We start from the raw sequence: 8,827 nt of genomic DNA, 5'->3' as shown, positions 1-8,827 counted from the left end.
CCAAGACACATTGTCAATGTAAAAATTACATTACATAAAACTTGGTTGTCCATACTAAAAGCTCAACAAGAACTCATAGTCTCTAGTCCAGTACTTTGCTTTAATCAAATCCAAGATAGGACACTACAATCAGCAATCTCTTACACTACACCTGCAGAATCCAGTACAAAGCCTTCGGGCTCCAAATAACAGCAATTAAAACCAAAGTGACCGGATAGAGAACCGCTTTGTAGTACGAGTACCTAATCTTAAATTGCTTTTACATTTCTGCCAAATCTTTTTTACGATTGATGTTCAATAAACAGGAGCAAAATGTTTTGATCTTTTATTATTAGGAACAGTATTTATCTGATTTTCTTTTATAACACTTTAATTAATTCGTAGTATATAAATTCCACTACAATCGCAGTACATTAGCAGTACAAATACAAATACAGCTTTTGTATTCTTCCAAAAAGTATAATAATTTAAAATACGGGTTATCGTTTTATAACAAATAAGATTGAAATTTTCTAATGAACCAATAGTTTTGAATTTTCTAGAAATTATCAAGAAGAGCACACAAAAGCCGTCACTGGGCACCGCGCCATAAGGCAAAGAAAAAGCTTCCCTTACAACTACCTCGTTGTGAGTTGACATTAAAGCGCAGATGCATCTAGCAATCGACGATGAATTTTTAATTTACATTGCTCAAGATTGCGACGCTTTGTAGTCTATGAAAAACCACTTTTTTTTCAATGAACGTTCAACAAAATATTATGAAATCATACTCCGTTTTCTCGTATTGATATAACGCGTTATGTAATTTTTATCAAACATTGTTTAAACTTTATTCATTGTTTAAAGTTTCTACATCAATATTGTGTTCGAACTTTCATATGTAGGTACAATTAGAACGTACGGATTTTATAATATGTACAAATTTGACATGTACATTACGAAGTTTTACGTGTGATCGTACAAAGTTAAATGACTTCGGTACAAACTCAGTGAAAGTTAGACAGTCAAACGTATATTGTTATGTATCTTTATATCTCACACCACTATTTGAAGTCCCTAATTAGACAACGTAAAGGCGCTTTATGTTATTTAAGTCATAATAGCGCTTTACGATTGTTGCACCTTAATTTGATCATCTAATAAATACCTTTAGTTAGTAGTTTCACAGAAAGAAAATACAGCAAAAATTTTATTTGAAACTAGTGCTGTGAAATGTTATTAACAATAATTAGTAGCTAAATATGCTGGTTTATAAGTATAGATAATTGAAGCCTACGTAGTATTAAAACTTAAGGGGCCCTTGTTCAAAATGTATGTTTCTAAATCATGGTTTTTGGATATAAATCATCATATTTAAAATCCTAAAAAAATATATAGCACAGATAAACGTTTGATCTAGTGACTTTTTTGGATAAAAACACAATATTAAACATTTAACTCGATCAAAAAAAAATCAGAAGTAACATCGATTTTGAAAGCATAATCAGTTTTATGAGAATTAGGGGAACGCTATGTTTATGAAAATTTTACATTTCATTTACTAATCAGGTTTTACAGGGAAATTTTTGGATAGATTTATAATTTAGCCCTTATTTTTTTCTATATAAAATATAATACGTAAAATGCGACTCGCGCGCACCACGTCAGTGCCGCCAGAGTCCAGCCGGACGTCATCGAAGGAGGACCTGTGCTAGTTTTGCTCCCGACCACGTTGTAGTCGCCGCTCGCGTATTAGAACCGAGCGGCGAGTAAAACGGCGAGCACGTCACGGTATAAATAAATCAGTAGTTTGATTTTGTTTGTTATCCTAGGATTATTGTTGTAAATATAAATTAACTTCTTATTCTATTAAACGAGCAATATTTGCATATTAATATATTTGTTTGTAAATACAGTGTGGAAATTTTCGATGGGCCCTGGGTGAAAGTACTAGAAATACTGGAGATAGCAAATTTCCTTTATTTTTAAAAAGAAATAGAACTGCATTCAAAGATTTTCAAAAATTCATTTTCTTCGACCGGGAATCGAAAGAACTATAAAATCCGTTGCGTAGTTTCAAAGATTTAAGCGTACAAAGGGACATAGAGACATAGGGACAGTGAAACCGACTTTGTTTTATACTATGTAGTGATTTAAAAAAATTACCTTGTAAAATGTTTTAAAAATTACCTTGTTGTAAAATAGTCACACTTTTTTAAGTTGGTTGAATACACTAACATACTTATTACATACTTATATTCAATTACATATTATTTTGCCTTTTTTATTTGTTTTACTTTTAATTATTATTACCAATATTTTCAGAAGAAAATAAATTAATGTATCCAGAACGAGAGTTTAATTTTAAACTTTAAATGTATGTATAAAATAGACCAATAAACCAGAAGCGTTCTTTATGTTGAGATGATGTTGATTCTACAATAAAAATGTTAGATTCCATGATATTTTTATTTCTAAGAGCAAATATTTTTACGAGAAATTAACAATAAATTATCTTTTATATTGTTTCTATCGATTTGAATAATAAAGTAAAATTTGAAAAAGGAATGTTACCTTTCAGAAAAATTTGCTATCCCTGTATTTCAAGTACTTTCCATTCAGGGCACATCGAAAACTTCCACACTGTATATATACAAACAAATATATAAAAATGCAAATATTGCTCGTTTAATGGTATAGGATAAGTAGTAAATTTATTTATCAAATACATTCCTACGATAGCAAATAAAATCGAACTACTGATTTATTTATACTGTGGCGTATTCGCCCGCCTTCATAGGTCACCGGAGTTCATGCCGCGCCGGCTCCTGCGCAACGCGGGCGCGAGCCGTCTCGCAGTGCCTAAAATGCCTAAACTTTCAGTATAATGGGCTCTTAATATATAAATACTAGAAATACAAAATATGCCTTTTTCCCGTGACACAACCAGATTAAAATTCACTTTGAATCATGTGAACAGAAGCATGTGCAAAAATATTTGCGTGACAGTTTATTTATTAATATATTCAACCGACTACTAAAAACTGGTAAAGTTCTCGATGAGACTGTTTTTTTTTTTTTGGTTTTCTTACTCATACCTGTCGTTTGAGTCAATTGATTTATCTCTTTTATTTAAAAGCTGTTGCTTTTCAGGTGTTCCTATTAATATTTGGTCTAGTTGATATATTCTGATAGCGGTTTAGTTTTTTTTTAAATATTGTTGTCTATTTCAATATTAATTTTCATCTAGCAAAATCATGGTTAACTGTTAAAATTTTATGATTTGCATACTAAATTTCCTCTAACACCTTAAATATAATATCACCGACATAATAATATATTCACGCGAAATTTCACTCGATTTGTTTCAAACCGCAACCTTTTACAGGCCATTTTCACGTGGGCGGTTTCGGCTTTTAACATGTTTGCTTGCACTCTATCAGCACATGAAATTCATGCTTTATGCAGTTTCCCTTAACATTTTTATATGGAAAACCAAAATATATAAAGAATTTAGTATTCTATATGAATGAAAGAGATATTTTGGTATTTTATTAACCGCTTTGTAAACTTAAAAGATGTTAAGTATGAAATACATTTAAATAATAATAAAAAAATACATTTTCTAAAATGCCCATAAACGCATGAATGCATTCTGTAATACTATATAATAACTACTGTTAAGAAATGTGTTCTTAATTTTCCTGAAAGCATGATGTAAACAGTTCTTATTCTGTCACCCTCTGACTGAACGAATAATGAAGGAATCTTATTAATGAAACCAACACGAGACATGTTATGGCAGAGAAAATGAGGATCATAATAATAACTGTCTTTTTTTCTTAGAACATGAGATACCTACGTAGGTTAAACTTTATTTCATTTAGTAAAAGGTACACGATAATAAGTAATGCCTAGATCTGAAACTCTAGTTTAAAATTGCATACAAAGTGCTAATAATTATACTATTACAGCGCTCTACACAAAATTTCGTAAAGAGTTGTTTAGCTCTTTTTGTGTAACCGAATGACAGCTACTCTGTAGGTACAAAGTGTTTTCCGAAGCGATAGTAAATTGTAAAACTATGTTATGGCTAAAATGTTTTCAGAAGAAGTCTTTATTGAATAAATAATTAATATATAAAAAATAAAAGACTGAACTTCCATCCATACACCATCACATCCATCCTCAACCTCCTTGATAATAATAAAAAGTACATACAAATCCATACTTATTTAATATTTTATACTTTTTCAGCTCCAATAAAATGGCTGAGATGAAAAGTGTTCGTAAATTATTAAACTTGTATAGCAGCTTTATGGATTACTTACACCCATTTGTCCAGATTGATGTATGACGGACAATGTGTAAACCTGTGTTAACCAACAGTTTACCAATTTGTACTACGTGACAGAAACAAAATATGACAAAATATTATATAACTAGCTGCGCTCCGCGGTTTTACCCACATTACTCCGCTCCTGTTGATCTTAGTTCCTGAGATTAGCGCGTTCAAACAAAGATACTCTTCAGCTTTATAATATTAGCTATTAATATAGAAACGCATATAGAGTATATTGTTAGTTTCCTAGTAATTAAACCAATTATTGATGATACCTACTAATACAATTTAAAGGACTATAGGAAATTTAATAGAATGAATGAAATTTAATAGAGAACAGCTGACCGAATTTAATAAACTTCGGTGCTAAATCGTAATGTTACAATACAGTTTCAATACATGTAATAAGGATATTGTTTCAGGTGTTATTATACTTTGTGTAGAATAACTCAATCTATTTCTAATGAATCCATTAAAATAATTAAAAAATATGTGCACGAGGCTTCAGTTAATCTATTTGACCTAAGCGGATTATTATATTAATATGGATATCAGCAATTCTTTTTTTATTTCCTTGAATTTGCATTATTTATCTATATTTCTTTATGCATTTGCTACGTTTCGTAATTATATGTAACCTACTTTTAATTTAATCACCTTAAGAATTATATAAATGTTTTTAGGACTGTATTAATTGTATGAAATGAAGTTCCTCTACTAGCTAAAGATTTGATTAGTAATAGTACATAACTTTAATATACACAGAAGCTGTACAAAATAATATCATTTTTTTATTATTAATATATTTAAGTAAACAATTTCATACCTACTTTCCCCATAAAGTTTGAGAAGAATTCATTTAATCTCAAGTTAATCTTGCGTTTCCGTAGGTATATATAGCACGAAGATTTATATCCGCCACAAAAATCAAGTTAAGTATATAAGCGTGTAATTTCCCAGGTTTATGGCAGTCCTATGAGATTAGGTAAGAGAGTTTACTTCATTTTTCAGGTGTCTACAAGGTGTTGAGACTCGGTTGATGAATGTTCGGTGACTTCGAATTTCTCCTTGGTAACGAAGACTGATCGTATCCTGGCGTGACCGATGAGAGACTTCCGAAATAACATTCATTTTGTCGGGCCGTGGTTTTGAGCTTTTCTGTTATCACGCCTCAATTTGGCAGAAAGTTAAACAACTTTTTGATACTGGCGTGTGGCAAGGGTTATTTGCTTAAGTTACGAGAGAATGTTAATGTTTTAAATTGTATAATAGAGTGTGAATAGCTATGTAAATAGAAAATGAATAATTTCACTTTCATAGCGTATCCTTTAATTTAAATTAAAATTAAAATTGTAAATCCTAAATTAAAATTCTTTTTGAGAAATTTAAGTGTACATGAAATTAGGAAAGTAGGATGCTAAATGCTGAATAAACTGTATAATGAACAGGCTACCAACTGACAACACCAGTCGGTATTATTTCATTCCTATTGTATGGTTAACCGAATATACGAAACGTCTAGAGAGAAACGCTACGGGATTCTGTGCTACGAGTGTGTAACATCAACAGTCACTTGACCGGGAGCAACGGGGCAGAAAACTACCTAGATTTTTGACGAACATTCTTTTTTTTTTGTACTTTGCAAGTACCAAATTTAAGCTTGCAGAAAATAAAACTGTCAATAATGGCCAAACTACGTATTGCAATAATAATTAATAGCCTATTGACTCGAGTACGAAAACAAACTTTAAATTAACTATGCAAATGCGTTGGAAATAATTGCGGTTTACAGTAGAACGGTTGAGGTTAGCCGCCATTACTATTTCGTCCACGTGTGGATACTGATAACGAATATTTATTTACCTCACATGAACAGGCATATCTCAAATCTTTGATATGATTATTACATTTTACAAAGCCCGCGTTCTACTGTGATGAAACTACGTAATCCAAACGCACAAGTAAATTTCCTACTTTAATAAATTAATAATATAGCTATAGAATATTGGCTGCTTAATCTTCTCAAGTATAAATAAACATTAAGAAAGATAATTGCATTGAATAAAGCATGATTAACTAAATCCCAAATTCAGCAAACTTAACAAGGCACTGAAGTTATTAGCGTCTTTACACTGCGTTTAATAATCTTTTCGGGTCGTCGAAAATTTGCATAAATTCTTAATTACAATTTTCACAACGTCATTTAGCAACTTTGTGTGGAATTCCTTTTCTTAAGCCTTCTCGTTTCAATATTACATTCCTATATCTACGGCCACCCTGTAGTCTGCTATCGATATTAAAGTCGAATAGGTATTTTTCTTCCAAAAGTTGAAGGAGTTGTAGAAATATTGGAAACCCTTTGGGATTCAACTCAAACTCAGAAGAAACCGTTTCGTATATTTAATTAATTATTTGTCAAAAAGCTTTTTTGAAGTGAAACTTCTTTATCGGGGGTGGACAAAAATTTTGTGAGACATTTTTTGCGTTACGCCGCGCGCGTTACATTTTTTGCGTTACGCCGCGCGCGTTACATTTTTGCGTTACGCCGTACTCGTGACTATATACATGTTATATTAAAGTGATCAGCAAAATCAAAGGGTTTGTTTTAATTCTAATTCCAGTGAATTTCTAAAAAAAGTAAATAAGTAATTATATCTATTTTTCTAATACTTAGGTGTAATAATGGTATTTATTTTTCTAAGTTATTTATGATTAACCTCACTTTTTGATTGTATTTTTCAATACACTAACACGTGGGTGGAATTATGGTATCAATTTTTTCTAATACTTGAATGTTGATTGTGGTATTTATTTTTCTAAAATTGTATTTAAAGTTAACCTCAGTTTTTGATTGAATTTTTTAAAACACCAACACGTGGGCGTGATCATGTTATTTATTTTTCAAGTTATTTAAGCTTAACCTCTGTCTTAATATGTATATATTATGTACTATGTGCGTCATTAATTTCTGACTGTTTCGAGATTTGGTGCAAAATAAAACAGTGTGTAAATAAAATTAAACAATTGAGTAAAAGTATAATTTCATAGATAACACGTTGAGAAGTTCCCTGTATAAATATATAATATACATATCTTGTATAAATACATTCATAATATGCCTATAGATCTTTACTCAATTGTTTTATTTTATTGATTTTTTACAAATTTTATTTACTTACACACTATTTTATTTTGCACCAAATTTCGAAACAGTCAGAAATTAATGACGCACATATTATATATACATACTTACGTTTTAATATAGAATATTTTTTTTATTTTACAACCTTTACAACTTGATCATTAGGAATTTATTACCTCTATTGTTCGAACAAAAATAAGTTACCGACTTTAAGAACGTGCCGACAATGTAAGTACACTATTGTTTCTTAGAAAACATTTTAGGAGTATACGATAATAAATCTATGACTCACGTAAACACGTGTTTGCTTGATTGGTGTCAGGTGTTCAATTATAATTTTATGAATTCAAAATTTATAAGAATAAACCTCAAACTCTCTGTCCAATCAAAATCCGCCTAAGTCGAAATCCTTTATAAGCTGAAAACGGCAGTGGCCGGCGTAAATATTCAAATAGGTAGCGAGGAGCGAAGCGACGAGCATCTTAGGTTAACTTTTGAACTACCGCACGAGCCGAGCGAGCGAAGCGAGCGAGTTGCAGCAGCGGCCGGTGTAAATATTTAAATAGGTAGCGAGGAGCGAAGCGACGAGCATCTTAGGTTAACTTTTGAACTACCGCACGAGCCGAGCGAGCGAAGCGAGCGAGTTGCAGCAGCGGCCGGTGTAAATATTTAAATAGGTAGCGAGGAGCGAAGCGACGAGCATCTTAGGTTAACTTTTGAACTACCGCACGAGCCAAGCGAGCGAAGCGAGCGAGTCGCGGCAGTGGCCGGCGTAAATATTCAAATAGGTAGCGAGGAGCGAAGCGACGAGCATCTTAGGTTAACTTTTGAACTACCGCACGAGCCGAGCGAGCGAAGCGAGCGAGTTGCAGCAGCAGCCGGTGTAAATATGTAAATAGGTAGCGAGGAGCGAAGCGACGAGCATCTTAGGTTAATTTTTGAACTACCGCACGAGCCGAGCGAGCGAAGCGAGCGAGTTGCAGCAGCGGCCGGTGTAAATATTTAAGTAGGTAGCGACGAGCGTGTGACTAACGTATTTCTTTAATATTGTATATAGTAAATTATTTTTTGAAAAATAAGGACATAAAGAAGTTTCACTTCTTACGTGTGTACTCTAGTACACGCACACATTTTTTTTTTAGATTTATTTAGAAATATGTATATTTAAAATAAAGTTAGTGCCGCTATTAATATTTGGTACTTATAGACATTGTGTGAAAAAAAAAACCTTAAGGAAAATATGTTTTTTGTGTCATATTAAGGAAACAAGTTTATAATCAGAAGCACTCGACGTTTAATTGGATTCTACTCGACACCGGAGATATTAATTTTTTTTTAATACGACTGAACTGTGACTTTCTACG

This window comes from Colias eurytheme, chromosome 17 (assembly GCF_061535395.1).
Source record: "Colias eurytheme isolate Ceu_HAF_F1 chromosome 17, ilColEury1 Martin Lab GWU primary, whole genome shotgun sequence".
Lineage (NCBI taxonomy): Eukaryota > Metazoa > Arthropoda > Insecta > Lepidoptera > Pieridae > Colias > Colias eurytheme.
The sequence above is the reverse complement of the archived record's forward strand: the minus strand, read 5'-3'. Positions refer to the sequence as shown.